General features: G+C 40.2%; 1 protein-coding gene across 4 annotated transcripts in view; it reads right to left on the bottom strand.

The window, feature by feature from the left end:
• The window catches only part of LOC136845048 (phosphatidylcholine:ceramide cholinephosphotransferase 1-like), a 274371-nt gene that overhangs the window by 234284 nt on the left and 25138 nt on the right, over nucleotides 1-14949 (bottom strand). For 2 of the 4 annotated variants that reach the window (XM_067114793.1, XM_067114796.1), the window contains exon 2: nucleotides 2822-2886. The exons of the other annotated variants lie outside the window; for them this stretch is intronic. The gene's annotated coding sequence lies outside the window, so the exon portion shown is untranslated. The remainder of the gene's footprint in view (nucleotides 1-2821; nucleotides 2887-14949) is intronic. 4 annotated transcript variants of the gene reach the window in all.

Here is a 14949-nt window from a genome sequence, read left to right as displayed (position 1 = left end):
GATAATGCAGTTTATATGATCAATAAGAGACCAAAATTCAACAGGACTGAATGCAGTTTCTCTCTGATCAATAAGAGACTCAAAATTCACTCTCACTGCCTCTCTCTCTCTCTCTCTCTCTCTCTCTCTCGAGGGAGAGACCAGGGGAAACTGAGCTACTCTCACGAGGCGTGGCTAGCAGCCTCCTGCACCAGAGACAGAGAAGAAGTCAAAGATGAAACAGATCTATCACTTTCATGAAACCTGAATAAAAGCTCATATTTCAGGGACTCAAAACCCGTGTAAAAACTCCAGCCCATTGGAAAATGTCCACCACCTATTAGTGTGCAACTGGATGTATTACTCAAGCAACCTTCCACCACTGGTTTTGTGGCAACTCCGTGACACCAATGAAGGAAATCTTGAAGGAGTTGTCTTCAGGACACCTGCCTTGCTCTGTCCATCCTCCAACAAATGAACTTGTAAACAGCAACAGCATTTTTGCTGTTTACTTGCTGGCCAATGCCACATCTTCGATGCAGCCCATGGGCCAAGGCAGTCATCCAAAAATTGCTAACACACATATCAGCACAACAGCTACTGAACTGAACTGAACTGAATATAGAATTTAGGCCAAAGGACAAGCACTGGGACCAATGAGGTGATTCAGCGCTGAAACGGAAACTGACAGTAAGAAGGTTTGAAAGGTGTGACAGGAGGAAAACCTCAAAGCAGTTGCACTATGAATCAATTGTTAGGAGAGAGGTTGAGGAAAGTAAGATGGAAGAAAGAGAATATGAAAGGAAGTACAGGCAAAGGAACGAAAGGGGTGGCAGCTAGGGACCTCAGGAAGGCACACTGCAAAGAACCTTAAGTAATGCCTACAGTGCACTGCATGAGGTGCACTGAGGGCACTACACCGCTCCCCTACGGAAACAACAGCTATTAAACTCTACCCGCTCTGTTCCAAACTCTCAGAGCAATGTCACATCAAAGATGGCTTTCAATCTGTTGCTCTGTCTTGGAATAATGTCAGCAGATCGACCCTGCAGAGACCACGACGAAACTGGGGCCCTGAGCTACTTCCCAAGAGGATGAGGATGACCACAAGGATTTTGTGAGCTATGAGGAACGGAAGGCAAACGGTTACCAGAGCATCCTACAGATTGTCTGGGGTGCCCCTGCCACCAATTCCTGAGGAAAATCATAAAGCAGCATGTAGTGAAACTGCTTGCAGCAAGATGCTGATGCACCAGTGGACTCAGAGACCCTACATGAACCAAATCACCAAGAGATTCCTCAAGCCTCAGGCACTAGAGACAAAGGAAGAAGAAGAAGAAAAGGACAAGTATACCTTAGTTTTACCAGACCACTGAGGAGCTGATTAACAGCTCTCCTAGAGAGGGCTGGCCCGAAGGATTGGACTAATTTGACGCGGTTAAGAACCAACTGGTTACCTAGCAAAGGGACCTACAGCTTACTGCGGAATCCGAACCACATTATAAAGAGAAATGAATTTCTATCACCAGAAATAAATCCTCCAATTCTACATTGGTCGGCCGAAGACTCGAACTCGGGCCTAGCAAAGAGCTAGCCAAGAACTCTACTGACTCGTCCAACGAGGAACTAGAAGAAGAAGAAGAAGAAGAAGAAGAAGAAGAAGAAGAAGAAGAAGAAGAAGAAGAAGAAGAAGACAAACATGGACGGCTACAGTGAAGGCTTGTCGACAGCTGTTTTCACTTTAACAGCTTGGAAATCATGGCATACTACGCACTGTACAAGGGGAACCAAAAGCAAGAAAGATGGAAAGCGAGTGTCAGTATGGATGAATGAAAGATTAGATTACAGGTATTTTGGAACCAATTCACCTAGAGATGATCGCAAAGAAATATTTTGAGTCACAGGACGAAAGGCTTGGAATGACTTGTTGAACTACCGTTCTTTTATGGAAGCAAGATGTGGGCACTGAATGATAATGAGATAAAAAGGAAGAGCTGTTGACATGAACTGTCCACCCACTGTATTTAGAAAAGGTAAGGTTGCAAGGGTGAAAACTGTATATATGATGGTGTAAAAATAGCACAGATTAAACGGCTGATCAAAGAGATTGGAGATGGTCTGGGTATGTAGAGAGAATGGCGGGTGATTTTCCACTGTTTGAATGGAAATGCCTCAGAGGTGCAGCGAGAGTAAAGGGAATAGATTGCAACTGATGACCCTTCTGAGTAGGTATGCAGTGTGTTTGATGACTAGGAAGTTTTCCTGTGTACGGTATCCATCCTTGAGAACACTTATGAAAAAACTACATAATTTCAAATGGCATTTGCAACAAACTTGTTTTGTTCTTCTCTACAAGCAACCATCTATACACACACACGAACACACATATATATACATTATATAGAATATATATATATATATATATATATATATATATATATATATATATATATATTATATTATATATGTGTGTATATATATAGTATATATATATTCCCATTGTGCACATGGTTAGATTCCTGTTCTGATAACAGGACCTGTATTCCACAGGAATACAGTACATACATATGAGTTGACATCAACTAATAAATCTTTTGACAGCTGAATGGATACAGTCACTTTCACTCTCGCCCAGCCTATGATATATATGTATGTATATATATATATATATATATATATATATATATATATAGATAGATAGATAGATAGATAGATAGATAGACAGATAGATAGATAGATAGTACTCTCGTCCAAAATGGTACCCTCACAAGACCAGAGGCTTCAAATCTGTAAGACTGAGTTCAGCACTGAAACAAAAGTATGTCTGAGGAGCAAAACCTACCTTCTTCAGAAGTATCAGAGAGAGATCCCATTCCAGCTACAGCTTCAGAGAAGTCCATTTTCCCCCTGAAGCAGGAAAAAAGTCATGAATGGGATCAACCAAAGGTAAAAGGTACGACTTTGATTACAAATACAAGATGTAGAATGCAACAGATACAAAATAAGAGGTTACACCAGCATGAGTGACCCAATCTGTCAACTATACTCACTCACTCTGTCGCTCCACCACTCACTTTCTCACTCACTCACTCACTCACTCACACTTTTCACTCACGCCTTCACTCGCTTTCACTCTCATTCTCACAATCACTCACTCATTCCCTCACTCACTCTCATCCACTCGCTCAATCTCATTCACGCACTCACTCACTCAAACTCTCTCTCTCACCCACTCTCACTCCCTCATTCATTCATTAACTCACTCAATCACTCACCCACCCTTCCACTCCTCTCTCTCTCTTTCTCGCTCACTCACTCACTCACCGACTCTCTCTCTCTCATTCATTCCCCTACTCACGCACTCTCATTCCCCAACTCTCACTCATTCACTCACTCTCAGCCCCTCAATCACTCACTTTCCCACTCACCCACTCCCTCACTCACGCACTCACTCTCACCCACTTACTCTTTCACCCAATTCCCTCACTTACTCACTCACTCACTCAATCAGAAGCTCAAACAATGCCACCTAATACCAGAGAGTCCACCTCAGAAGTTTTCCGAACTTCTCCGGTCGACATTCACCTGTCAGTGGTGATTCTTTTCAATTTATCAACTTTCAATTCCTTTCTACTCTTGGATTTATCAATTTTCAATTCCTTTCTACTTTTGGATTAGATTTATCAACTTTTTAATTTGCGACCAGTGAAGTTGCGTTCAGGGGCTACAAGTTGTTATTTTTTTTTATATTTAAATCACTTTCAATTCCTTTCTACTTTTGGATTTATCAACTTTCAATTCCTTTCTGCACGACCGGTGAGGTTGCGTTCAGGTGCTACAAGTTATTCTTTTTTCAACTGAATCACTTTCAATTCCTCTCTACTTTTGGATTTATCAACTTTCAATTCCTTTCTGCACGACCAGTGAGTTGCGTTCAGGTGCTACGTTATTTTTTTATATTTAAATCATTTTCAACTCCTTTCTACTTTTGGATTTATCAATTTTCAATTCCTTTCTACTTTTGAATCTATCAACTTTCAATCAATTTCTGCATGATCAGTGAGATTGCGTTCAGGCGGTAAATGTCTGTGGGAAAATTTTTGGATTTTGTTCAACATTTCTACCACTCGCCATGAAAGTCAAGGAATGGAATGGAATGTAAAATTTAGGCCAATGGCTAAGCCCTGGGACCTAAGAGGTCATACAGCACTGAAAACGTTGTTAAAACAATTGTTAAGAGAAGGTGGAAAGTGAGATGGAAAAAAGAGAATATGAACGGAGGTATAGTAAGAGGAACGAAAGGGGTTGTAGAATGGAACAGATTACAGATTTTCGGTCAAAGGCCAAGCACTGGGGCCTATGAGGTCATTCTGCAATGACAGGGGAAACAGAGTGAAAGGTCTGAAAGGTATAACAGGAGGAAGACCTCGCAGTTGCACTAGGAATTAAATGTTAGGAGAGGTTGAGTTGAGTAAGATAGAAGGTAGAGAATATATATATATATATATATATATATATATATATATATATATATATATATATATATATATATATATATATATATATATATATTGAATACAACAAGCACAGTCTACTTAAATAACCTAATCATAGCAATAACATTTCTGTCAAAGAATGGGAAGAATGGTTTTGTTACATAAGACGGCCATCACACGTCCTATACCCGTTTTCTTTCGTTGACGCTCCACGCGGTACAATCAAGGGATGACTGCAGAAAAATGGGGGATTAACGTCCAAGGAATAAAATAAACCTAAAGACGATTAAAATTAAAATACTTAGTAAAGAGTGCAAGAGTAAATAAGACGGGAAGTCAGTGTCATTCGGAAAAAGGGATAATCTATACTAGATAGAAAAGCTATACAGTAAAATTTTTACAGTTAAATTAGCACTTTAGTAAACGCAGAACGAAATACAATTCCACACGCAGTCAACAGCAACTAGCTATGCAGCTGGTCTACCCATAAGAGAAGGTAACCAAAACTGCCTCTGGTTTGCCCTTGGAAGGGTAACCATTAAGGAAAACAAGGCAGTAGGCTAACGTGACCAGCAAATCAGGTCTTCTGGCCTTTAGATCTGGTGTGGTATCCTTTCCGTATAATAATCATGGCACTAGAGTACCCAAAGGCATATATAAATAGGTAGAACTAAGCAACAGGTCCGGATGGGGTATTACTTTGGAAATTGGTTTTTCCTTTAGTATTTTGGTTGCTTGTCAGGAATTTACCGTTATATTTTGTCAGTCGACTGTAATTAACGCGTAATTAGCATCAGAAGTTGTACGCTGGCTAGCCTGGAATGCTATCGCGCATGCGCATGTGTAGTGTTTTGGGGGAACTTTTGGTAAGTGGGATTTCCGGAGCCCCGGCTAAGTAACACGGCCTGCTAGGATAGGTTAGGGTACATTAGGTTAGTATACTATAGTAACTTTTACATTCGGTTTCCTTAGTTAATCCCTTCTTGAATATATGGCTCCCTTGTGACTTGCGCATGCGCGGAACCATTCCATAACAACATGTCAGCCTGGTCTTTCTCCCAACGATTTCCCCCACCCAAAAACTCCGCGTTGCCAAAGGGTCCCTAACCATGTAGGGTAGCTAAGTTAATTTAAAGTCCTCTTGGCTCATAGGGCAGGCGGCTCCTTCATTAGCAACAATAAAAGTATAGAAAAACTCAATTTCCTAGGTAAAAGTCCGTGCGAAGCCTTTCCTTAGTTTTACCAAGATAATTAAATAAAATAATAAATACATAAATAAATAAAGAATATTTATATGGCTTCGTATCATTGTGTCAACATTAAGGAAAGTCACAATGGCCAAGAATAAAAAAAAAAAAGAATGAACAGTTTGCCTCTTAAATGAAAAATGCCAAAAGCAAAAAAGTATTACGCAAAGTTAAATAACGACTCTCTTCAATAATGAATAATTCTTGTGGACATATACAGGGAATTATAAATTATATAGTTACCAAAAAAGAAAATGAAAGTCACCAAAAAGAAAATGAAAAATCTTATTACAGAAAACGACAATGAAATATCAATGGGGCACCATAAAATACTCACGGACAGCTGACCTTTCACGAATAGTTTTCTATGTTAAGTATACCTTAGTTTTACCAGACCACTGAGCTGATTAACAGCTCTCCTAGAGAGGGCTGCCCCGAAGGATTAGACTTATTTAACGTGGCTAAGAACCAACTGGTTACTTAGCAAAGGGATATATATATATATATATATATATATATATATATATATAGAGAGAGAGAGAGAGAGAGAGAGAGAGAGAGAGAGAGAGAGAGAGAGAGAGAGAGAGAGAGAGAGAATCTTTGAAGAACCAGTCAGCAGTTGAATGTGAACACCTTTTCAGGTGGAGTGCACAATGCAGGTGGATGGCGCACTGTAGCATGTAAAGGCGACTCAACATAATGCTGGTGATGATGAAGAGCTTATGTTTTGGAAATGCTCTGCACGGGAGGTTCATCCGACCATCAGTATTGAAAGAATCGCAGAAATTAAGACTGACTTCATAATATCTGTCTTGTCTGACCAGGTGTCCTACACACACCAAGGAAAAAGACATAATTTTTGCACAAAGGGCAAGGATGAAGTAAAAATAACCAATAAGGGTGCAATAGCTTTGGCACATAAGCTAGGACAGCTGCTAAGAGTGGGGTCACAATATACAGCTTTTGTCCTGTACACACCTGCACCATTTTGACAGATGCTAAGAGTGGGGTCGCTATATACACCTTTGTCCTGTACACAACTACATCATTTTGACAGATGCTAAGAGTGGGGTCACTATATAAACCTTTGTCCTGTACACACCTGCTTCATTTTGACAGATGCTAAGAGTGGGGTCACTTTATACACCTTTGTCCTGTACACACCTGCATCATTTTGACAGATACCAAGGTGGGGTCACTACATACACCTTTCTCCTGTACACACCTGCATCATTTTGACAGATGCTAAGAGTGGGGTCACTATATACACCTTTGTCCTGTACACACCTGCATCATTTTGACAGATGCTAAGAGTGGGGTCACTATATACACCTTTGTCCTGTACACACCTGCACCATTTTGACAGATGCTAAGAGTGGGGTCGCTATATGCACCTTTGTCCTGTACACCTACATCATTTTGACAGATGCCTGGGGTCACACACTTTGTCCTGTACACACCTGCATCATTTTGACAGATGCTAAGAGTGGGGTCACTATATACACTGATTAATTGATTAAATGAGGGTTATCTGGCGTCACAACTACCAGGGTCACCGACGCCGGCACTATATACACCTCTGTCCTATAAACACCTGCATCATTTTGACAGATGCTAAGAGTGGGGTCACTATATACACCTTTCTCCTGTACACACCTGCATCATTTTGACAGATGCTAAGAGTGGGGTCACTATATACACCTTTGTCCTATAAACACCTGCATCATTTTGACAGATGCTAAGAGTGGCGTCACTATATACACCTTTGTCCTGTACACACCTGCACCATTTTGACAGATGCTAAGAGTGGGGTCGCTATATACACCTTTGTCCTGTACACACCTGCATCATTTTGACAGATGCCAAGGTGGGGTCACTATATACACCTTTGTCCTGTACACACCTGCTTCTCCTAAGCCTAGATGAATAATGAGGGCTTCTTCTAAGCCTAGATAAATAAGGAGAGCTTCTTCTAAGCCTAAATAAATAATGATGGCTTCTTCCAAGCCCAGATAAATAAGGAGAGCTTCTTCCAAGCCCAGATAAATAATGAGGGCTTCTTCCAAGACCAGATAAATAAGGAGAGCTTCTTCCAAGTCTAAATAAATAAGGAGGGCTTCTTACAAGCCTAGATAAATAATGAGAGCTTCTTCTAAGCCTAAATAAATAATGAGGGCTTCTTCCAAGCCCAGATAAATAATGAGAGATTCTTCCAAGCCTAGATAAATAATAATGGCTTCTTCCAAGCCCAGATAAATAAGGAGAGCTTCTTCCAAGCCTAAATAAATAAGGAGGGCTTCTTCCCAGCCCAGATAAATAAGGAGAGCTTCTTCCAAGCCTAAATAAATTAGGAGGGCTTCTTCCAAGCCTAGATAAATATGGTGGGCTTCTTGCAAACCTGGATAAATAATGAGGGCTTCTTCCAAGCCTAGATAAATAAGGAGAGCTTCTTCTAAGCCTAGATAAATAATGAGGGTTTCTTCTGAGCCCAGATAAATAATGAGAGCTTCTTCCAAGCCTAAATAAATAATGAGGGCTTCTTCCAAGCCAAGCCCAGATAAATAATGAGAGCTTCTTCCAAGCCTAGATAAGTAATGAGGGCTTCTTCCAAGCCTAGATAAATGAGGAGAGCTTCTTCCAAGCCTAAATAAATAAGGAGAGCTTCTTCCAAACCTAGATAAATAATGAGGGCTTCTTCCAAGCCCAGATAAACAAGGAGAGCTTCTGGCAAGCCTAAATAAATAAGGAGGGCTTCTTGCAAGCCTGGATAAATATGGTGGGCTTCTTCCAAGCCTGGATAAATAAGGAGAGCAGGAGTCAGGAAAGGCAGCCTTCCCTAATACATCTGCCAAAATCAACTATGAAATGATCAGTTAAGAATGAAACAGCATGGGTTAGGCTCCTTAGCAACAGCAACCCCGACTAGAGATTAAGCTGTGAAGAAGAGCAGCGTAATCTTCCTTCAAAAAGCAATGCAGAAAATGACACATTAAATAACTCCCATATTCTGTGAAGGTGAAAAATGAAAACCCTTTGCAATGTGAAACAAGTAGAAAATTTGCCGAAGTTTCTTCATCGCAATCGAGTTTTCTGTACAGCCGCTACATTGTATAATCAAGGCCACCGAACACAGATCTGTCTTTCGGTGGTCTCGGTTTAATGCTGTATGAGCCGCGGCCCGTGGAACTTTACCCACGGCCCGGCGGTGGCCTATCCTATATTGTTGCCAGGAGCACGATTATGGCTAACTTGAACCTTAAATAAAAAAACAAAAACTACTTAGGCTAGAGGGCTGCAATCTGGTATGCTTGATGACTGGAGGATGGATGATCTACATACCAATTTGCAGCCCTCTAGCCTTAGTAGTGTTTAAGATCTGTGGGCGGACAGAAAAAGTTTGGACAGAAAAAAGTGCAGACAGACAGACAAAGCAGGCACAATAGTTTTCTTTCACAGAACACTAAAAATGGTACAGTATTCTCTTGCAAAGTTCAGATAAGGAAGGATCTGGGTACTAATTAGGTGGTATGGCAGCATCAGTCTCGAGTCCAAGCCTTAATGAAGCCACACAGATTTTCAATGGCCTTATGACTGAGCTGGGGCTGGGGGAGAAGGGTATTGGGCACCTCAGTCATCAGTGGGCTTGGTTCCCCCAGGTCCTATCATGGGTGGCGTGGGAGTGTATCAGCCTATCATGGGTGGCGTGGGAGTGTATCAGCCTAACATAATTTGTACACTGTCTCCATCTGTGGAGACACCATTACGGATCTTTCAAAAGGTCATATTATACAAGATGCTTTTGGTCCACAAACCTTTTTTGGCACGGTTGAACTTTGACCTCCGTAACTGCATGTAATGCCTCCACTAACAAACCAAGAATGTGTGTGTGCGTGCACATAAACATGTATATATATGTACATATATATATACATATAAACAAATGTTAATGTATAGGCAGACACATACACATATATATATTTTTTTTTTAATATATATATATATATATATACACTGTATATATATATATATATATATACACTATATATATTATATATATATATATATATATATATATATATATATATATGACATCTTTTATGTGGGAATATCCTTCTGTTTGATATTTTATGTGTCCATATGTATGTATGTGCGTAAACACCTACACACATGTGACGTTAAATTCTGCACATACACATGTATACATATACATATATATGTATGTGTGCGTGTGTTTGAGTAGAGTGCACCAACGACTGGGAGAGTTCGGGTCGTTTTCGGCCGTAAGTTATTTAGGCCGTGAGCACGTTTACGTGCAAAATGGACGCCGTGTTTAGTACCAGCCCCTGGGGATGTACGTAAAACATAAAATAATAACGGTAAATACCATAAACATAACGTCTTACATTGTTTTGGATGTTACGGCCTAAGTGACTTACGGCCGAAACGGCCACGACCGGACTGGGAATCCCCATTGGTTGAATATCCCCTGGGATAAAAGCTCCTTGGAACAACATTCCCTTTAGGACAAACCCCTTTAGGAAAGAAATCACAACAGTCATCAATTAACAATACTAGACCTGAGCACCCCGTATGTTATTTACAAAAACAAATGAGTAATGACAAAATGACAAAGATGACTACTCGCACGCAAAAAGATCTCAATAATGGGCAGCGATTGAGTGCAGCAGCATTCATTATTTTCTTTTCCTTTTTAACAGCGGAATGGTAAATGCCGATTGATTTTTTTTTCCTCCTTTCAGATGAAATTTTATGTAATTCATCTCCACATATCACTCCGGCAAGCCTAGACGTCAAAAGAATTGAGAAAAGACCATAATTGAATTACTCCCTTCTATACAAACTTCGGTACCTTAAACTAGGCCTAATACCTAACTGCCACCACAATTTCCTACCTCTACGCATCAATTTTTCGAAGTTCTGAATCTGTAATGCTTTAAAAAAAAAAAAAAAAGAAACCCATGCCTTAAAAAGCAAAATACATGCTATGCAAACAAAACAAACGTGAAGAAACACACACAACACACCACAAAAAACACCTGCTCACAATGAGCTGGGACACTTTCTCGGAAGCGTCGGGAGTGACGCCATCGTCGCCCTGTGCAAGTCATCGGCGGATGGATGATATACATAATAACCAGCCAAGTGTTAGCCGAAGCGATAAGTGTGACACTTATACAGTATGTACACACTATGGTATTCTGACGCTGGATTAAAAACAATTACCTTCAAATTACTTCTGTTTTCTCTTATTTGAGATTTTATGGTGAATTCATTCGGCAGACGTCTACCATGATGAGAGAGAGAGAGAGAGAGAGAGAGAGAGAGAGAGAGAGAGAGAGAGAGAGAGAGAGCATTCAACTGCACGTTCCGTAGGACTTTATACTTTCAAAGAAATTATTATAAATATAAAAATACATGGAATGTCGAGAAGCTACTCGACACCAGTACCACATGAGCTACTTGACACCAGCACCACATGAGTTACTTGACACCAGTAGAGGGTGACATTATGCAGGCTGCATTAGACCTACTTGCTCAGAATGGCCACCGAGGAAAACACTCACCACAGGATATGAGTCAAGTCAGCAGGTCACCTACCGTAGGTACTGAGTCACGTCACTCCTCACAGAACAAAGCGAATGCATTACGAGTCTTTCACGACCACAGAACGGAAAGATCAGTACATTCGCGATAAAAGGACAGACCTGCCATTACACTCTCATTACAATCTACTAGAAATTCCCAGTCTTACATTTTGACATGTTTGGTATTTGCTTTTACTTCAGTTTTAGCTGTCTGTAATAGAAAACTAGTATCGAGATGGCTTTTTGTCTGTCCGCACCTTTTCTGTCCGCCCTCAGATCTTAAAAACTGCTAAGGCTACAGGGCTGCAAATTGGCATGTTCATCATCCACCCTCCAATCGTCAAACATACCAAATTGCAGCCCTCTAGCCTCCTCAGTAGTCTTTATTTCATTTAAGATTGAAGTTAGCCATAATCGTACTTCTAGCACCCCCCCAGGTACCAACAACACAGGCCACCACAAGACCGTGGCTGAGTTTCATGGGCCGCGGCTGAAAGTTTCACGTGACTTGGCTGGAAGTTTCATTCAGCATTATACGCTGTACAGAAAACTCGACTGCGCCGAAGAAACTTTGGTGCATTTTTTACTTGTTTAATGACGATTTTAGTGTTTATTACTCTAAGTGGGAATATTTCGGCTACAGTACACGAACACAATATTCTTAAAAGGTTTTCAAATAATCTTGTATTGCCTTTGATATAATGCTTTCATCATTGTTATTTATTCTGCGTAAATATTTATTTATGTATGAACACAGCGTTGTCAAGCTGGGATGTATTCCTGAGTGGGATAGAATAAAACCAGTCAATGAAGAATAAATCGGAACAATGATAAGCAAATACCTGATAGATAACGATATTCTAGGCCAGTGGTTCTTGACCCCGGGGGGCGAGACCCAACAAACCATTTCAACGGGTCCCCTGAGGGTTCTAACTTTATGGGCTTATCATTTCCCCAATACTCTTATTATAACTATTATTATTAAAGAAAATAATGTATTAAGAATACAAAATTCATTAATATCCAAGCGGAACATTTTCGAGACATTAAACCGAGGTCGGAAATCTTCCCAACATAGACACGTGTGCCTTTTAAATTTAACGGCCGTTGAATGGCAATGTGCCACTCGCGTTAATAAAAACCTCTGCGTTTAATTTTTGTTTCGGTAACAAGTTTTCGTAAGCATAATTATATAAAAAGAAAATGTTTATGAGGGCGTGGGTCGCCATGGTTAATTTGGACGAGATTTGGGGTCCCTGCCAAAAAATTTAAGGACCTAATCTAGGCTAAAAAGACCGTTCAAGGAGTTCTGTCTGAACAATGAACCGAAATACGTCCAGGCGAGACTATGTGAGACTAGAATTCCTCCATGCCTCTCTATAATGGCTGTCAGAAGGCTGACTACTACTGCCTCGACTATTTGCTCGACTTTGGTAGAGACGGTTGGTGATATGTGATGACGTTTTGTAGGAGAAGACTGAAGGTTGCAGGGATGGAGAAATAATATCCCGAGTCATACTGTCATAGGTTGTTTTATTCCATAGAGGAAACAGGTATATACAGAGAGGCTCTGCAAGAGGAACAGGAAGAGTAGTCATGCGCATGTGCGGAGTGCAGATTCATGCGCATGCGTTAGCAACAGACTTTATTCATGAAATACAGAATGCATATACATACAGTAATGTAAATAGTAATCCACAATAGTCAAGTGAGGGTTTCTTCCAGTTGAAATGAGTTAAATGCTGTATACAAAGAATCCATTTGAAGTTTCACGAGTGCTATTTTGGCTTGTTATCTTAGCGTCACCTACTCCGAGGTAGTAGTATACTAGCACTAGCGGTTCGGGGGGAGACCTGGGCATGTGCCCCCCACGAAAAATAATGACAAAACAATAATATTGAAGATTTAGGGAATAATAACATAAATGAGAAATACAAAAATGGGAAAAAATAAAAATCTGGTAGAAATAAAATTTTGAGAAAAAATAATAACAATTATACACGCATATAAATATATATATATATATATATATATATATATATATATATATATATATATATATATATATATATATATATATATATATATACATACATATATACATATGTATAATATAAAAATTGGTGGCACCCCCTTGGAAATTTTTCTAGATCCACTAGTGTATGCTAGTACTAAACATGGCTGAAGCTCCTTGGGACGCCGTGTTTAGTACTAGCCCCTTGGGGATCAAAGTCTTATATACACCCATTTCTATATTGTGTCGTCGACAAATTATATATTAATAAACGATATCTAGTACTAAACACGGCGTCCCAAGGAGCTTCCGCCATGTTTGGTACTAGCAGTAGCGCCTCGGAGTAGGTGACGCCTAGATAACCAGCCAAAGTAGCACCGTTTTATGATCCTTTGAAAAGTGAATTTTTTTTTTCGCTCGAATGCAGATAAGAAAGACAGTTTTAAAAAGTTTTAATGTAAATATCAATTGCCTGTCTGTCAAGACGCTTGTTAGCGCGCTGTAACGTTGTCCAGATTTTTGACAACAAAAAACAACAGCGATTTCAGTCCTGAAAACACAAGAAAAACAAATGGCGCATTTTTCGTAAGGAAACTGGTGTCCTTTTGGGGAACGTGGCGAGTTGTGAATTCCATAAGCTAAACAAGTAAAAAATATGCCTAACCACGGCCCGGTAGTGGCCTTTCCTATATCGTTGCCAGACGCACGATTATGGCTAACTTTAACCTTCAATAAAATGAAAACTACTGAGGAGGCTAGAGGGCTGCAATTTCATATGTTTGATGATTGGAGGGTGGATGACAAACATATCAATTTGCAGCCCTCTAGCCTCAGCAGTTTTTAAGATCTGAGGGCGGGGGCAGAAAAAGTGCGGATGGACAGACGAAGCCGGCACAATAGTTTTCTGTGACAGAAAAATAAAATAATCTGAAGAGGCATACTTATGCATATCATACTTTACCAACAAACAAACACACACACACACACACAAACAGGTAAGCATAAATTTCAATAACACACTAATGTATGAACTGAATTTAATATAGAATTTAGGCCAAAGGCCCAGCGCTGGGACCTACGAGGTCATTCAGCGCTGAAACGGAAACTGACAGTAAAAAGGTCTGAAAGGCGTAACAGGAGGAGAACCTTTTGCAGCCGCACTATGAATCAATTGCTAGCAAAAGGGTGGAAAGTAAAATGGAAGAAAGAGAATATGAAAGGAGGCACAGTAAAAGGAATGACTTGGGTTGCATCTAGGGCCCTAAGGAAGGGACGCTGCTAAGAAGCTTAAGTAATGCCTACAGTACACCGCATGAGGTGCATTGACGGCACTAACCCCCTACAGGTACATACTAATGTAGGCCTACACTTTCCTGTCGCTAACGGAAATTTAAATAGTATACACGAAAACATTATATTAGTTCAAAAACATGACAATAAACTTCCCACAAAGAGAGAGAGAGAGAGAGAGCTCTGGTTTCCGCGTGGGTCCTGCACTGTGCCAGCCAAAAAAATTAGTACAAGGACATGGTCCCTTCCGGAGTCATACTTTCCCCAAAATACAGAACGGTGGTCCTTCCTATTTTTCTTGGGCAAAAATAGAATTT

The sequence above is a fragment of the Macrobrachium rosenbergii genome, chromosome 13 (genome assembly GCF_040412425.1).
Source record: "Macrobrachium rosenbergii isolate ZJJX-2024 chromosome 13, ASM4041242v1, whole genome shotgun sequence".
Lineage (NCBI taxonomy): Eukaryota > Metazoa > Arthropoda > Malacostraca > Decapoda > Palaemonidae > Macrobrachium > Macrobrachium rosenbergii.
This window is presented reverse-complemented; position numbering and strand designations above follow the sequence as displayed.